Raw genomic sequence first — 18,236 nt, forward strand, 5'->3', positions numbered from 1 at the left:
TAGTATGTATGTAGCATGCATGTAGTATGTATGTAGCATGCATGTAGTATGTATGTAGCATGCAGTATGTATGTAGCATGCAGTATGTATGTAGTATGTATGTAGCATGTATGTAGTATATATGTAGTATGTATGTAGCATGTAGTATGTATGTAGTATGTATGTAGTATGTATGTAGTATGTATGTAGTATGTATGTAGTATGTATGTAGTATGTATGTAGCATGTAGTATGTATGTAGCATGCAGTATGTATGTAGCATGTATGTAGTATATATGTAGTATGTATGTAGCATGTAGTATGTATGTAGCATGTAGTATGTATGTAGCATGCATGTAGTATGTATGTAGCATGTAGTATGTATGTAGCATGCATGTAGTATGTATGTAGTATTTTTTTTTTTTTTTTTTTTAACATTTAACACATTAGCCGGATGATGGGACTACTACTGTCCCATCATTGGCTAATGTGTCAATCACTGTCATGGTAGCAGGCATCGCCCGATGGGACTTGTAGTCCCATCGGACGATGCTTGCACAGACCCCCGGACATCAGCACAGCCCCCCAGCAGGCCGGCACAGCCCCCCGGCAGGCCGGTACAGACCCCCACAGGGTGCACAGACCACCGGCAGGCCGGCACAGCCCCCCGGCAGGCCGGTACAGACCCCGGGCAGTCCACACAGCCCCCCGGCAGGCCGGCACAGACCCCCGGCAGGCCGGCAGAGACCCCCGGAAGGCCCGAAATGACGGCGCATCATGATGCGCACACACCGCGCATCATGATGACGTCAGGCCGTCAATCAACTGAACTTCCGATTCCGATGCCGAATTCCGATATTGAAAAAATATCGGAAGTCGGTATCGGAATTCCGATACAGCAAGTATCGGCCGATACCCGATACTTGCGGTATCGGAATGCTCAACACTAGTCATGACCCAATCCTCCCTTAAACAGGGAGATTATCCACACGCCGTGCATATTAATGCATGGCCCCCCCCAGAACGCCACAGCCATTTTTCGATGATGTCCTGGAAATCCAAGTTAAAGATGTCCAGGCCAACATCTGAAAGGTGCACAAGGTCCCTTCTGTACATACCGGGAATCTTTTCTTCCAAGTCGACGTGTCTGTAAGAAAATCCGTCAATCAAAACCATAAACTTCTGCATACTCCTGTTAACCCTTTTTCTTATTTTTTCAACAAACAACATATTGTATTCTGCCCATAACAATCTAGGGACAATTTCTGAAAATTCAAAAAATGATTTAAACCATTCCATTTTTAGTAAACTCAAATCCTTCCTCATGAAAGCTAATAAATCGAGTGTGTTAACTTTACCTAAATCGTTACCCTCTAAATGCAAAATTATTAAATTAGGATATGGATGACTCTTTGACAGCTGTTGCATACATCCAACCAAATTCTTCCATAACATTCCTCTTCTGCTAAACCAAAAAATGTGGAGGGAAAAAGTATTAAATGAGAGATTCTCTGTATAGTACCGCATCGTCGCCCTTTTTTCGGCCCAATAAATATACAAGTGTCCGATGATCCACACAATTAACGGACCTACAAAATGAATAAGATGTTAGCATTCATATAAATTTGGCCGAACATACAATTTGAACCTTTTTGATTCCCACCTTCCAATTTTCATTATATTATTGTCTTGAAAACCCAACCTAGCCGCTTCCGTTGCTGTTCCAATACGAAAAGTGAGACGTGATTTTAACATTTTTCAAACCCAATTGGACCAGACATTTTTTCAAAATAAAATTAAATTGAAAAAAAAAAAGTCACCAGTGTAACATTGCAGTGAATGAAAAATGGACCTTCTGAACTTGGTCTTATGCTAAGCCATCTCTTCACATTCGAGACTGGACAAATGACTGAATCTGAGATTACAGATAAACTAACTGAAGCTCCTCTTCCTAACTGATCCGTTTTTGACTTTTTATAAATAAAACGACAGAGGATTCATATACCTTTATATCCTCCATTAACAGGCCAGAAGGTGAATTTTTTGACTGAGAAACTATTTCCCCGACAGGAAGAGCTGCAAAAAATGCTAATGTAAATGTTGCTGAAAACAAACAACTTTCTTCAAAATTGTCGCAAACCGATGGGAGAGACACGCAAATGTCTTTTAGCAAGCGAAATGATATGGGACGACGATCATCATGTTTAAAATTAGCCCTTCTGAATCCTTTTAACAATTGTTTCATCAAAAAATTGTCATTCAACGGTTTCTTGCCCAAAGTTTTAAGGAAAAATAAAACACCAGCAATGTGTTTTGCTAACGCTGAATAAGACAGACCATTCAAAACCAAATGCTCTGCAAATTTCAGAGCTGTTTCTTCCTTAGCTTCTTTATATAAGTAACCGTTTGCTGTACAAAATCTTATCCATACATTCCAAGAGCCCGAATACTCTGACCAAGTTTTTTTTTTTTTTTTTTAGCCAAGGACTTTCCAATAAAATATTGAATTAGACGTGTACTATGTCCCATATATTCTCTGGGCAAATCGCTCCTTCTTTGTCTGCTCCGGGAACATGCTCCAAAAACTTTGACCACTGGTGGTGACAAATAAGTTTAGCACAATCATTAATTAACTCATTTGAAAACTATGCTTTTAACCAGATATTACACTCCATACAGGCAAGAACTAATGGCCTAAGAATCTGGTTAGCCCATCTGTTTTTATCCGAAAATGTATTTAACATAAAAACCAAACCTTGGTTGTTAGAACGAAGTAATATACGCTTATTGCAAAGGCTAGGTCCCCACAAAAGAATGGCTACATATATGGTGAAAAGGTCTAAAATTGCTCCCTTCTTAATATTACTGTAAGACCAAGAACTAGGCCATCTGTTTGACGACCAGTGCGATTTAAAAGATAAACCAAAACCACCTGATTCGTCGTAAAAATATACAAATCCAAATCTTCGGCAAATACAAACGGGGTCTGCCACATTGTCTTTCCATTAAATTTAGATAGGAAACGACAACCAAGTTTTCAAATCCTCCTTAAGCTCGCTACCTAATCTCAGGTGTGAATTAGGCGCAAGGTTAACTGCTGTGGCATCGTATAGCCTTTTTGAAAAACCCTACCCATGGGTATGATTTTTAAGGCATAGTTCAAAGGAACCTAATAACGACTGCAAATTTTTCCAATAAAACTTTTTCCTTCGACAAAAACAGATTAATCATATAACAAATTTTGTCAGTCTTTTCAACAGGGAGAGAGCATGTCATAGATTCTGAATCTATCAGAATACCCAAAAATTTCAAAAGTACAAGGAGACACATTTTTTTTTTTTTTTTTTGCAATAGGTATACCAAAATGCTCGCAAACTTTAACAAACTTATTCATCAAAGTAAAACAAATGTCAGAATCTCTGGGACCAATAAACAAGAAATCAACAAGATAATGCACTACTCCGCCGCCTTTTGATTTGGACTCCACTACCCATTGAAGAAAAGTTGAAAACGTCTCAAAATAATAAGATAATGAAAAACCCCATAGGGAGACATTTATCAAAAAAAAAAAAATTATCTTTAAAACAAAAACCAAGGGAATTGAAACCTCTCGGATCAACTGGTAACAACCTGAACGCAGCTTTTATGTCAGATTTTGCTAGCAATGACTTGTGACCAAAACTTTGCAGAAACTCCACTGCAACATCAAACAAAGTGTACTTCACTGAACAAATTTCCGTCTCCACTTCATCGTTTAGGGAACTTCCTATGGGATGCGATAAGTGATGAATCAATCTAAACGAACCCACCTCTTTTTTAGGAACTAAACCCAAGGGAGAGACCCTGAAATTATCAAACGGAGGAGAGTCAAATGGGCCGTCTACTCTACCTGCTTCAATCTCTCTTAATATTTTTTTCCTCGACTATCATTGGATAATCTAACGCTGATCGCAAATTGTTCCATTGTTTACAACCAGTACCTGACAATGTTGGAACAAAAAAAAATCCGTTACAGAAAACCATTTTTCAGCAGGTAACTACTCTCCGTGTCTGGGTACATTTCTAGCCATGGGACCATATTTTGTAACTTCACTGGATTCAGCGCTCTTTGAAAGTGCATCTTTATTGGGTCCTTGCTGACCATTTTGTGATTGACGTTTGAAGCATCTAAACATTGCATGTGTACCCCCCAGGGCTGTGGAGTCGGAGTCGTGGAGTCGGAGCTCATTTTGGTGGAGTTGGAGTCGGTATAAAATGGACCGACTCCGACTCCTAAAATATATAATAAATTGGGTACAGTAATTCAATGCAGGATGTGCTGAATATTTTTTCATAGGAGTTTGGGAAAGTTATGAAATGTCCTATAAATGGCTGTTATATTCCTGATCTAAGGCTACATTCACACACAGCGTTTTTCCTGTGTTTTTTGAGGATACTTTTTTCAGCTGCAAAAGCTGATCATCTTTTTAAAAAACTATCACCTGAAAGGTTTTTGAGCTCATAGATAATGTTTTCAATAGCAAAAGCAGATTAGAAATCTGCTCTATCTGTCTATCCATATCGTATCTGTACCAAAAAGAATGAAAACCGGGTAGTACACCAATATATATTCTGTTCTATCTAAACATCTTGATTATTGGATCATAAAAATGATTAAATGTCTGAGGTTCACATTGTACTACAATAAATTTTTCACTTAAATATAAGCAATATGTGTGGGAGTCGGAGTCGTGGAGTTGGAGTCGGAGTCGGTGTAAGGGAAATTGAGGAGTCGGAGTCGCAGGTTTGGCTTACCGACTCCACAGCCCTGGTACCCCCGCAAACGACAGTTTGCAGCCCACTTACGGCTTGATTCGTTGAATGCAAAACACACCCCTTTTTTTACTAGGTGTAGCCATATTCTGCTTATATGATGGGAACTTCTGGGGCAACATCAAAATTAGCCATAATCCCAGGTCTTTTTTTTTACCCCATGATAGGTTAGGGTGCATGGCTAATTTTTGACTAAATGCTTCGTCATATTGTAACCATGACATGCCCCCAAAGTTCCATTATGCATCCAAAATTGAATCTAAATGCTGAAGCAGCCCCGAACATAACGAAGGGTGTTTTTCACCCAGTACAGCAGCATAGATAGCAAATGCTTGAAGCCAATTATTAAATGACCTCGGAATAACCACCCGTTTCTTTTCTTCCGGTTCATCTTTTCTTTCATATCTATGATATTGTTCTTTAATTGACAGTAAAAGGGAGAAAATATCAATGTGTTCCCCGTGCCAAATTTGTTCTTTTACTGACATATTAATATGGAAACCAAGTCGGGACATCTCACATGACAAAGATTCTTTTAACAGGACTTCTAGCATCCCTGTTTTTACAACTACTCTGCTGCTGGCTGCAACCTCATGAGGGCGTAACACTGGGGCTGTTCCTGCAGACATACATTCACTTAACACTTCTTTAACCAAACACTTCAAATTAGCCTACAATGGGGTAGATAACATTAAAAATCTCACCCCTCTGATCCTGTGTGTCGACCGGGTCCAAGGAAGCTTCGGCACTCAAGCCTGTCACGGCAGGCGAATGCTGCTGAGGAGATGATTCCTGGCATACTTCGGTATCCATTGCCATCGAGACTGCTCTCCATGATAAAGCAGCAGCCACAGCCTCACTGTCTTCATTTGCACAGACCGCTGCTGAACGCTGCCTGGCTTGTACTGGGGTTCCCTGGGCCGCTGCAACTCTTTTACGGCTGCCGTGGCTAGATGTCTCCGGTAAGTTCAAATTCACTGCTGTTTCCCCGGGTGCTCCTCCCTGTCGCCTCACTGTCGTGCCGACATCTGTGTCTGATGACGTGGACCGGCTTCGCTGGAGTTCTCGCGTTGCCTCATAAGTAACTGCTGAAGTAGTGACTCCATCTCCATCCTGCTTATCTTGAAATCGTCTTGAGGTAAACTGAGGTAACTGTCACAAACAGCTGATTATATACCACAAATTCTTCCCGCTCTTAGGGTACCGTTACACTTAGCGATGCACCAGCGATCCCGACCACGATATGACGCGGTCAGGATCGCTGGTGCATCGCTAAATGGTGGCTAGTGAGCTGCCACACAGGCAGATGTCACCAGCGACATAGCAGGGGGCGGGGGTCGTTACTTACGTGTCGTCTTCCCGCCCGCGTCCATGCGACGCTCGTCGCCATAGCAGGAAGCCCAGCAGGAAGTGGCCGACGAGAAACGGCCCAGGACATTCTCGCGCGATCAGTGATAACCAGCGGGGGAGCCGGTTGGAGTTAACTATCACACATAGCGATATCGCTAGCAATATCGCTATAACGTCACAAAACCAGTGATGTTATAGCGATATTGCTAGCGCTATCGCTTAGTGTAACGGGCCCTTTACTCTGTCAGCCAATCAAACAAGTTCAAAAAAAGAGCAGGAAGCCAGTCCGCCTAACAGGGAACCTGCTCCTGAAATATCACAGCTTACTGAAACATTAACTCTTTGTAAACCAGAGCTTAAACAAACCAACTGAACACCATCAAATTAATAGTTATGGGAGCCGCGTTATGCGACTCCCCCCTTGTATTCACTAAGGGGAGGGCGTTCATTACAATTTCAGTAGGATAGTGAGTGAAATTCTGAGTCTGGCGTTATTAGATCTGACAGTTTAGTGTTTGTTTCACTGACTGTTGTGCTCATTGTGACAAATTGAATGAAATGAGAAGTTACTTAGAGCCACAGTGAGCCAGCGCACATTCCTACTCCCTCATATAGTGGTAGGATGGAGATTAATGGCACTACTGTGGAGCTTGGTTGGACTCTGCATGATTATTTTTGTGAGGCGTAAACGAAGTTCCCATAGTGCAAAAACACAGTGGATTTTCCACTGCTTTATGTGCTTGCAGAACAGCCACTGTATTCAACATAGTGCTAGTAACGTATATGGACGTTTAAGAAATCTCCTTAACTTTCTGCAAACTGGATCTGCAGTGTAAACTGAAAATAGCTTCAAGCGGAACTATCACCAGGCTTGGCTGATACGAGTTATGGCCACCACCTTGCATGGCTTAGCTACAGCGTTCTATAATGCTGTAAAAAAGCCCCCATTCCGACCTGCAAAAAAGTAAGTAAAGTAAGTTTTATTGTACTCACCCGGGTGGGGGGCGATCTGGTCCAATGGGTCCTGTGCCTCCCATTTTCTTGCAATGCTGTCGTCCTGCTTGCTTCTGGCTCCCCAGGGCAGAACAAAGTACTGCAGTGTGCAGGCGCTGGGCCTTTCTGACCTCTCCCGGCACCTGCACACTGCAGTACTTTACCCTGCCCTCAACAGGGCAGAGAAGTACGCCTGCGCAGGAGCACGATGCCAGGGAGCGAGGAAGCAAGTAGGAGGTCAGCATCGCAAGAAGATGGAAGGTGCTGGACCCATGGCACCCATCAGACCGGACCCCCCCCCTTCCCAGGTGAGTATAATAAAACTTATTTTTCTTCCTTTGCAGGTCGGATCGGGGTCTTATCTACAGCATTACAGAATGCTGTAGATAAGCCCTGAAAGGCGGTGGTCGCATTTTATAGCTGCCAAATCAGGTGACGGGTTCCCTTTCAAGTTTGAGGTCCATAGCATGTCCGTTTATGCTGTGGAAGTAACGTTCTGTAATGTAGCTTTAGTTGGAATATAAACATACTTCTAAAGGTACAGATAGAGCCCCATGAGACAATAATCCATGTTTGTACACACACTCCAAAGGGATCCAGAAAAGTTTACATTTTAACCCCTTAGATTTTAGGAACTTTAAACAGATTACTAGTCTTCTATAACATTATAAGGCCGAATTGCAGTATTTGCAACAATGGTCATCCTGGAATAAAATAGCATTGTCACTTTAGCAGCCATCTATTACTTCTTAGGCTATGTGCACACGCTGCGGATTCACCCGCGGATTTTTATCTGCGGATCCGCAGGTAAAATGACCTGCGGATTGGCCTGCGGTTTGACACCTGGACAATGGAATAGGTGGCAAACCGCAGCGGAATCCGCAGAAAGAATTGACATGTCAATTCTTTCTGCGGATTCAAAACCGCAGCTTTTCCGCAGTTGAAAATCCGCGGCATGTGCACAGCAGAAAGTAAATCACATAGACTTACATTGTACTGTACACTGTCTGCAGAACTGCTGCGGATCTGCAGAGGCCAAATCCGCAGCAGAATCCGCAGTGTATGCACATACCCTTAACCTCTTTTATGCAACCTTTTTATTTTTGAAATATGATCTCCGTATGAAACCTGTTCCCTATAGTTGCATAGTGTTGAAGGGAATCTGTCATCACGTATTTGCTACCCAGTCTGAAAGCAGCATAATGTAGGGGAATAGAGCCTAATTCTAGCTACTGTATATATCACTTAATGAACTGCTTGTTGTCATTTTGATAGTTCTGCAGCAAATCTATCCAGGGCTGTGGAGTAGGTATAAAATGCATCAAGTCCAGTATCTAAAATATATAATTGGGTACGTAGTACAATGCAGGATGTGCTGTAAATGTTTTCATGAGAATTTGGGAAAGTTATGAAATGTCCTATAAATGTGTGTTCTTGATCTAAGGATTTTGGCTTTTCGTTGAAATGAATCTGTGCTGCACTTTATATACATGCTCAGTAGTGAGGCAGTGCTGTGGGGTTGGGGTATGCACATGCTCAGTAGTGAGGCAGTGCTCTGGGGTCGGGGTATGTACATGCTCAGTAGTGAAGCCGTGCTCTGGGGTCGGGGTAGGTATATGCTCAGTAGTGAGGCAGTATTGTGGGGTCGGGGTAGGTATATGCTCAGTAGTGAGGCAGTATTGTGGGGTCGGGGTATGTACATGCTCAGTAGTGAGGCAGTGCTGTGGGGTCGGGATATGTACATGCTCAGTAGTGAGGCAGTGCTGTGGGGTCGGGATATGTACATGCTCAGTAGTGAGGCAGTGCTGTGGGGTCGGGGTATGCACATGCTCAGTAGTGAGGCAGTGCTGTGGGGTCGGGATATGTACATGCTCAGTAGTGAGGCAGTGCTGTGGGGTCGGGGTATGTACATGCTCAGTAGTGAGGCAGTGCTGTGGGGTTGGGGTATGCACATGCTCCGTAGTGAGGCAGTGCTGTGGGGTCGGGGTATGTACATGCTCAGTAGTGAGGCAGTGCTCTGGGGTTGGGGTATATACATGCTCAGTAGTGATCAGTGCTGTGGGGTTGGGGTATATACATGCTCAGTAGTGATTAGTGCTGTGGGGTTGGGGTATATACATGCTCAGTAGTGATCAGTGCTGTGGGGTCGGGGTATGTACATGCTCAGAAGTGAGGCAGTGCTGTGGGGTCGGGGTATATACATGCTCAGTAGTGAGGCAGTGCTCTGGGGTCGGGGTATGTACATGCTCAGTAGTGAGGCAGTGCTCTGGGGTCGGGGTATGTACATGCTCAGTAGTGAGGCAGTGCTGTGGGGTCGTGGTATGTACATGCTCAGTAGTGAGGCAGTGCTGTGGGGTCGGGGTATGTACATGCTCAGTAGTGAGGCAGTGCTGTGGGGTTGGGGTATGTACATGCTCAGTAGTGAGGCAGTGCTGTGGGGTTGGGGTATGTACATGCTCAGTAGTGAGGCAGTGCTGTGGGGTCGGGGTATGTACATGCTCAGTAGTGAGGCAGTATTGTGGGGTCGGGGTATATACATGCTCAGTAGTGATCAGTGCTGTGGGGGCGGGGTATGTACATGCTCAATAGTGAGGCAGGATTGCAAGGTCGCGGTATGTACATGCTTAGTAGTGAGGCAGTGCTGTGGAGTCGGGGTATGGACATGATCACTAGTGAGAAATACAAAAATATGGAGCTAAACAACCACCAATTAGGCCATAAATTTTTCTTTTTTATAGAAAAATGATTTAAGACAAACAATACATCACATATATCATGGAACAGTTGTCAAAAAAGAGATTCAAATGAGGTTACAGATACACCAACAAAAGGTATCAAAAATAGCATCATAACATGGGTAGCAGCCACAAGATTTAAAGAACCCCTTTCAAAGGACTATATAAAAGGACAGTGCAATAATTCATAGGACTTTTTCTACCCTGCACTATCACTGCATAAATATAATAAGGTATCAACGTTTCAGAGAGGTCAGTGACCACTAAATCATTAGACCCAGTGAAAGGAGTTAATACTTCCATTATGGTTCTTACCCATGTTAGTGTCCATATGTGCAGACACGCACCCCTACACGTGTTTCGCTACAGCTTCCTCGGGTGGGGTGGGGGGGCTCCTTTTGCATCAATTACTGCGGCGTTGCATGGAGGCGATCAGCCTGTGGCACTGCTGAGGTGTTATGGAAGCCCAGGTTGCTTTGATAGCAGCCTTCAGCTCGTGTGCATTGTTGGGTCTGGTGTCTATCATCTTCCTCTTGACAATACCCCATAGATTCTCTATGGGATTAAGGTCAGACGAGTTTGCTTGCCAATCTAACACAGTGATACTGTTGTTTTTCTGAAATGGGGTCACTTGTGGGCGGTTTCCACTATTTAGGCGCAGCGGGAGCTCTCTGACCTCGACATGATGTCCGCTATTTATTCCAGCAAGTTTTACATATAAAAAGTCAATTGGCGCTCGTTCCCTTCCGGTCCGTGCTGTGTGCACAAACAGTGGTATCTCCATGGTCAGGAGAAGGTGCACAACAAATTTTGTGGCCATTTTTTTCCCCTGTTACCCTTGGAAAAATAAAAAAATAAATTGTGTCTAAAGTTAATTTTTTTATGAAGAAGGGAAATTTTTTTTATTTATTTTTTTTTCCCCTATGTTCCAAAAAATTCCTGTGACGCACCTGAACGATTAATACACTTATTAATTGGTGTTGAGCACCTTGAGGGTGCAGTTTTTTGAATGCTGTTACTTTTGGGTATTTTCCAAAAAGAAAAAATAAATTTGTTAATATTGTTGGAAAAGTTAGAAATTGCTCTTCAGCTTTTTAACTCTTCTAGCCTCCGAACAAAAAAAAGTTTAAAAAATTGTGCTAATGTAAAGTAGACGTGGGAAGTGTTATTTATCAGTGATTTTGTGTGACATAAGTCTTTCAGTGCATTAACATTAAAAGTTTGAAAATTGCTACATTTTTGACAAATTTCTGTTTTTTTTTTCACAAATGCAGGTCATATCATAATTTTACTACTATCATGAAGTACAATATGTCGTGAAAAAACATTCTCAGAATCCAGAGTTGTCATAAAGTGACTCCAAATTTGGCTTAGTCATGAAGGTGCAAGCAGTCTTGGGTTGGCAGTATACAGGGGTTAAGGTAGTAAGTCAGTTAGGCTACTTTCACACTTCAGTTTTTCTGCATCAGGCGCGATGCAGCGAAATGTGTAAAAACCGGATCCGGCGCCTGTTGCCACCGGGTCCGTTTTTTCCCATAGAGTTTCATTATCGCCGGATCCCTATGCGGCGCGTCTGGTTTTTGCCGGTCCGGCGTCTGGAAAAAACGTTGCATGCAACGTTTTTTCCAAACACCAGACCGTTTTTTCGCACTGCGCATGCCCGGTAGACCTTCTCTGCCAGGAATATATCCGGCAGAAAGAAGGATCCGGTGTCAGCGTTTGCGGCTGGATCCGGCAGTCCGGTTTTCCCTTACGTCCCTCCGGACAGCACCATGGAGGACGTTCTTCCTTGCCCTATAGTGGGACAGGATCAGAGAGAGGTTAAAAGGCCCCTCCCACCTCCACCCTCCAGTGTTTTTCCTGTCCCGGCAGGGGACGGTTGTATGAGAGGTTGCTCTTAGAGCGAAGATAGCCTGTGGACATCTATTGCTTTCCATTCCCCTGGCAGGTGGTGTGTGGCTGATTCCTCTCTGGGAGAGGTCCCTTAGCCGTCATTCGTTGTACCAGACGGGATTGGGGGTCTCAGCCCTCTCTTCCCTGCTGTCAAGTGGACCGTGGCCGACACCTCTTGGAGAAGTTCCTCAGCCAGCCTGCATGATGGGCTCAGGGGGATCGTGCGGCGCGTCCAATCCTTCCCCCTGTCAAGGGGCCCAGGGCCGACACTCCCCGGTGGGGAGTCCCTCTGCCCCAGAGACCAGTCGAGCAGACGTGCTCCTGGGTTGAGCCGCTCCTCCCGGTGGGAGGCTCTCGGCTCGGACGCCGGCCGGCAAAACATGGCTAATTCCGGAAAACATGCAGTGGAGAAGGCCGCCGCGCCTCCGGCAACGTCAGCATAAGGTCGGCGTGCGTTCCACGGCAGAACGCGGAAGTGCAGAACGAGACAGGCAACAGCCTAGTTTCTTGGATCTCGTGGGGCACAGGAAAGGAAATCACTGGCAGTAATACAACATTCCTGACCGAACGCCACTTCCCTCCATGGTAGGCTCTCGGCGTTACCAGCTCCCCCTGTCTTTCTAGCAGGTGTGGAGCCAGCACAGGTGAGTGCACGCTGGAATGTTGTGTTCAGGGCCTGGCCTCTGGGTTAATACTAGCCTCATGCCTTGGTACCAATGCTGGGCCTAGAGCCTCATGTGCTGAGATATGCTCCACATATAAGCAGCTAGGCCTTGGACCTCTAGGCTATAGTAAGGCCATTTGTCCAAGCTACATCTCATAATGGGACCTCAGTTAGTTGCAGACCAGGTCTGCACAGAGCCTTATGGCTGGACACACGGTGGAATGCAACACAGGGTCTCCAGGGAGTCTGCTCTCCACCTGAGTCTCATTAATTAGCTCCTTCAGGTGGAGCTAGTCTGACAATTGAGATATACTATTCAGAGCGAAGGTTTATCCAGATCTCTGATTGCTCTCTTGGAGGTAGCTGGGGACCTGGCCTCTTGTTTGGCACCTTCAAGCAGGGCCGTAATCTGTGCATCATGTTACATCATAGGGGCATCGTTTTGTCTCTGTGCATCGTATCGCCGCTGAACATCGTATCGCTGTGCACGACATATGGCCGCTGTGCACGACATATGGCCGCTGTGCACGACATATGGCCGCTGGGCACGACATATGGCCGCTGGGCACGACATATGGCCGCTGGGCACGACATATGGCCGCTGGGCACGACATATGGCCGCTGGGCACGGCACACGGCCGCTGGGCACGATATACTGCTGCCGTGCACGATATGTTGCCGCCGTGCACCATACGACCGCCGTGCGCCATACTGCCTCTGTGCATCATACGCCTCTGTGCATCATTGTGCCTCATATTGCATCATTGTGCCTCATATTGTATCATTGTGCCTCATATTGTATCATTGTGCCTCATATTGCATCATTGTGCCTCATATTGCATCATTGTGCCTCATATTGCATCATTGTGCCTCATATTGCATCATTGTGCCTCATATTGCATCATTGTGCCTCATATTGCATCATTGTGCCTCATATTGCATCATTGTGCCTCATATTGCATCATTGTGCCTCATAGTGCTTCATATTTCATCATAGTGCTTCATATGGCATCACAGTGCTTCATATGGCATCACTGTGCTTCATATGGCATCACTGTGCTTCATATGGCATCACTGTGCTTCATATGGCATCACTGTGCTTCATATGGCAACACTGTGCATCATATGGCATCACTGTGCATCATATGGCATCACTGTGCATCATATGGCATCACTGTGCATCATATGGCATCACTGTGCATCATATGGCATCACTGTGCATCATATGGCATCACTGTGCATCATATGGCATCACTGTGCATCATATGGCATCACTGTGCATCATATGGCATCACTGTGCATCATATGGCATCACTGTGCATCATATGGCATCACTGTGCATCATATGGCATCACTGTGCATCATATGGCATCACTGTGCATCATATGGCATCACTGTGCATCATATGGCATCACTGTGCATCATATGGCATCACTGTGCATCATATGGCATCACTGTGCATCATATGGCATCACTGTGCATCATATGGCATCACTGTGCATCATATGGCATCACTGTGCATCATATGGCATCACTGTGCATCATATGGCATCACTGTGCATCATATGGCATCACTGTGCATCATATGGCATCACTGTGCATCATATGGCATCACTGTGCATCATATGGCATCACTGTGCATCATATGGCATCACTGTGCATCATATGGCATCACTGTGCATCATATGGCATCACTGTGCATCATATGGCATCACTGTGCATCATATGGCATCACTGTGCATCATATGGCATCACTGTGCATCATATGGCATCACTGTGCATCATATGGCATCACTGTGCATCATATGGCATCACTGTGCATCATATGGCATCACTGTGCATCATATGGCATCACTGTGCATCATATGGCATCACTGTGCATCATATGGCATCACTGTGCATCATATGGCATCACTGTGCATCATATGGCATCACTGTGCATCATATGGCATCACTGTGCATCATATGGCATCACTGTGCATCATATGGCATCACTGTGCATCATATGGCATCACTGTGCATCATATGGCATCACTGTGCATCATATGGCATCACTGTGCATCATATGGCATCACTGTGCATCATATGGCATCACTGTGCATCATATGGCATCACTGTGCATCATATGGCATCACTGTGCATCATATGGCATCACTGTGCATCATATGGCATCTCTGTGCATCATATGGCATCTCTGTGCATCATATGGCATCTCTGTGCATCATATGGCATCTCTGTGCATCATATGGCATCTCTGTGCATCATATGGCATCTCTGTGCATCATATGGCATCTCTGTGCATCATATGGCATCTCTGTGCATCATATGGCATCTCTGTGCATCATATGGCATCTCTGTGCATCATATGGCATCTCTGTGCATCATATGGCATCTCTGTGCATCATATGGCATCTCTGTGCATCATATGGCATCTCTGTGCATCATATGGCATCTCTGTGCATCATATGGCATCACTGTGCATCATATGGCATCTCTGTGCATCATATGGCATCTCTGTGCATCATATGGCATCTCTGTGCATCATATGGCATCTCTGTGCATCATATGGCATCTCTGTGCATCATATGGCATCTCTGTGCATCATATGGCATCTCTGTGCATCATATGGCATCTCTGTGCATCATATGGCATCTCTGTGCATCATATGGCATCTCTGTGCATCATATGGCATCTCTGTGCATCATATGGCATCACTGTGCATCATATGGCATCACTGTGCATCATATTGTATCACTGTGCATCATATTGCATCATATGGCGTCATAGTACTTTGGTACATCATACGTCGTCATATGGCTTCATAGTGCCTTTGTACATCATGTGGCTTCATAGTTCCCTTGTGCATCAGACTGCATCAGGGGGCTGCATAGTGCCTCTGTTCACCATGCGGCATCATGGGACCTCTGTGCAGCGTATTCCACTATGTGGCTTCATAGTGCCTTTGTGCTGCAACATAGAGCTCTATAGTGTCTGTGCGTCATACTGCATCATATAACTTCATAGTCCCTTGGTGCATCATATTGCATCATAAGCCTTCATAGTGGCTCTATGCATCATATTGCTTCATAGCGCCCCATAGTGTCTTGGCACATCATATTGCGTCATGGCGCTTCTGTACAGCATAAGGCTTCTGTGCATCATATGACGTCATAAGGCTTTGGTACCCCTGCGCCTCAGGGGGTCATTTATGGGTCCTAATACCTCTGTGCTTCATAATACCTCGGGTGCTGTGGCTTTGGGCCTCTGGCTTAGACCTTCTGATTTGGGCATTTTTGTGGGCCACACCTTGTATGGTTGGCCTACCACTTCACATTTTGTCTCAGGCCCCAACTCTGGTCTTTGTGTTTCGGGCCTAGACCCAGTTTCGGTTGCTTCATTCTTGGCAGCTGGACTTAGCCAGACGAACAGTTATGCTTGAATTGGCCTAGTAACTTAGCATTTCTTCTATTTGGAACAGAACTCTAAAGTGAGTTACTGTCTTGAGGGCTAAAGGCAGGTCCCTCTCATAGTTAACTTTTAAAGCGAGACATACGTCTTTGGGGTTCATCCTTTAAGTGGACATAGCCTGGGTGCAGAAAATCCCATAAGGTGGGAGGAAACAATTCTTCCCGACTCCACATAGAGCAGTCGGACTGGTTTCCTTGATAGAGACCCGTTAGGCAGATTCTTGTCCTATAAATCAGTTGTGTTATGTTTACCAGGGGTGGCATCACTACTTTTTGTACCTGGTGGCGGTTCAGCAGCCCTGCATCAGGTGCCAGAGGATCCCATACTCGCTGCTCTTACGGGAGTCAGGGCTCCTAAGGTAAAGAAGCGGTATCCATGACTCTTGCAGTCGAGAACCCATAGCCCATCTGCCTCGCAGTAGTCAATCCCCTCTGCGATGGGAGGAAACCTACTTCCCTCTAGTTAAAGAGTGTGGTTCCTCGCACCATAGCAGTCAGGGGTATAAATATCTCTAAGAAGATTGCCTTTTAGGATATAACATATGAATAAGTTGACACATTTACAGTGTCTGGGCTAATGACTTGTATAGAAGCGCACACACACTTACTCTCCTCAGTTCCAAAGTCCAGACCCGTGTCTAACATCAGTAAAACAGGCGTGAGGATCCACATTTCCCTTTAATGCTTCTAATGAAAAGCCAATGTTGGTAAGTGGCAGGAGAGGTTACCTGCCAGATGGAGTATTTCCTTAGTCTTAAATAATAGCCAACCCTTTCTTGAGGTTTAGACATGTAAAGGATTCAGAATACACAGGACCTCCTGGATGAGTAGGGTACAGACGTCTCAATACTCCGCTATTTTCCATGTACTGTTATTGCTCTGATCTGCCAGCGGAGCAGGGTCTCTGGCCTGCAGGTTTCCTTGTAGTATGGTAAGGTGGTCTCTAGCCAAGATTTAAGCCGAGCCCAGGAGGACCGGCGAAGGAACTATCCTGTGTTATAAGCACATACAGCGAATTAACGGTCTGTACAGTCCTCTTTGTATTATGGCTGTGGTTATCACCATACCTTTTGCTGGGCAATAAGGTTTTAATCCTATTTCTGTGACTGCGGTGTTCATAAGTATCTATCACAATAACTGTAATTCACTGCGGTTCATTAGTGGTATTGGGGTGCAACAGGTTGTTCCACTGCAAATCTTGTTGCCACATTCATACTGAAATTGGCCATTATAGACATATATCAGACACTCACTGCGGTGATTACCTTTGTAGATCCCTTTCGATATTTATATTTCTTCTCATCTTATAGATAATGTCTGGATCTAGCCTGGTTCTTACCTAGAACTTTGATCTGGGGGCTTCTGTACCCACCCTGAGACCTTTGCTTTGGTATTCTCCATGGTGCTGTCCGGAGGGACGTAAGGGAAAAAGGGAATTAGACCTACCGGTAATTCTGTTTCCTGTAGTCCCTCAGGACAGCACCCTTAGTTCCCTCCCTTATGTTTGTCTTTAGGCTTGCATGGAATCGATCGGCAGATTGTTCATCCATCAGGTCATCGTGGCTCGAGATGGGGATGGAGCCGCTAAAGGGTCTTACAGACGCGTTTGTAAGGGCGTGTTTAGACCATTTCCATCCATCCTCGGTGGTACTTTGAAAAAACACAGGAGGGTGGAGGTGGGGGGGCCTTTTAACCTCTCTCTGATCCTGTCCCACTATAGGGCAAGGAAGGACGTCCTCCATGGTGCTGTCCTGAGGGACTACAGGAAACAGAATTACCGGTAGGTCTAATTCCCTTTTTTCGCCGCATCGTGCCGGAAAAAAAAAACCTGAAATGTGAAAGTAGCCTTAGATATAGCCACCCTTTTACTCCGTTCCAGCGGCATATCTCTGTTCCTTGTCACTTTCCCTCGGGTGCAGCAGTAGCACCACATATTCCGCATGTGACCGCCGCAGTAAATCACTGCCATCCATTATATTCGCCTGAGATCACTGAGGATGGTTACTTTCTTCAGTGGTAAAATTGATTGTAAAGGACCCTACAGGTGCAGTCAGTGTAGAGACCAGAGGGGAGAATTGGGATATCTTTTTCATGAATGGTGTTGTCCTATTAAAATAACATGTCCTTTCTCCATGCCATATTATCATTACATATGCAGATCTGTAATACATTTAATAATATGGCAAAACAGAGGGTGTATTACTCAAACTCCTCATGCCCACCATAGTAAGTCACTGCCGTCCGGCGCATTCGGCTTGAGGCCGCTGATTTGCTGCAGCGATCACCTGGAATATAAAGCACCTTAACAGCGACAGACATTGTGAGGAGAAGCGGGGCATCTTAT

At 44.9% G+C, this 18,236-nt stretch overlaps 1 protein-coding gene across 2 annotated transcripts in view; it reads left to right on the forward strand.

Annotated features, from left to right (window-relative positions):
- TMCC3 (transmembrane and coiled-coil domain family 3) overlaps positions 1-18,236 on the forward strand; it is a 146,575-nt gene that overhangs the window by 27,473 nt on the left and 100,866 nt on the right. The window contains exon 1 of one of the 2 annotated variants that reach the window (XM_073573229.1): positions 11,734-12,405. The exons of the other annotated variant lie outside the window; for it this stretch is intronic. The gene's annotated coding sequence lies outside the window, so the exon portion shown is untranslated. Of the gene's footprint in view, positions 1-11,733; positions 12,406-18,236 lie in introns of those variants that run through there. 2 annotated transcript variants of the gene reach the window in all.

Source organism: Dendrobates tinctorius, unplaced genomic scaffold (genome assembly GCF_039654945.1).
Source record: "Dendrobates tinctorius isolate UK_male_01 unplaced genomic scaffold, ASM3965494v1 ptg000035l, whole genome shotgun sequence".
Classification (NCBI taxonomy): Eukaryota; Metazoa; Chordata; class Amphibia; order Anura; family Dendrobatidae; genus Dendrobates; species Dendrobates tinctorius.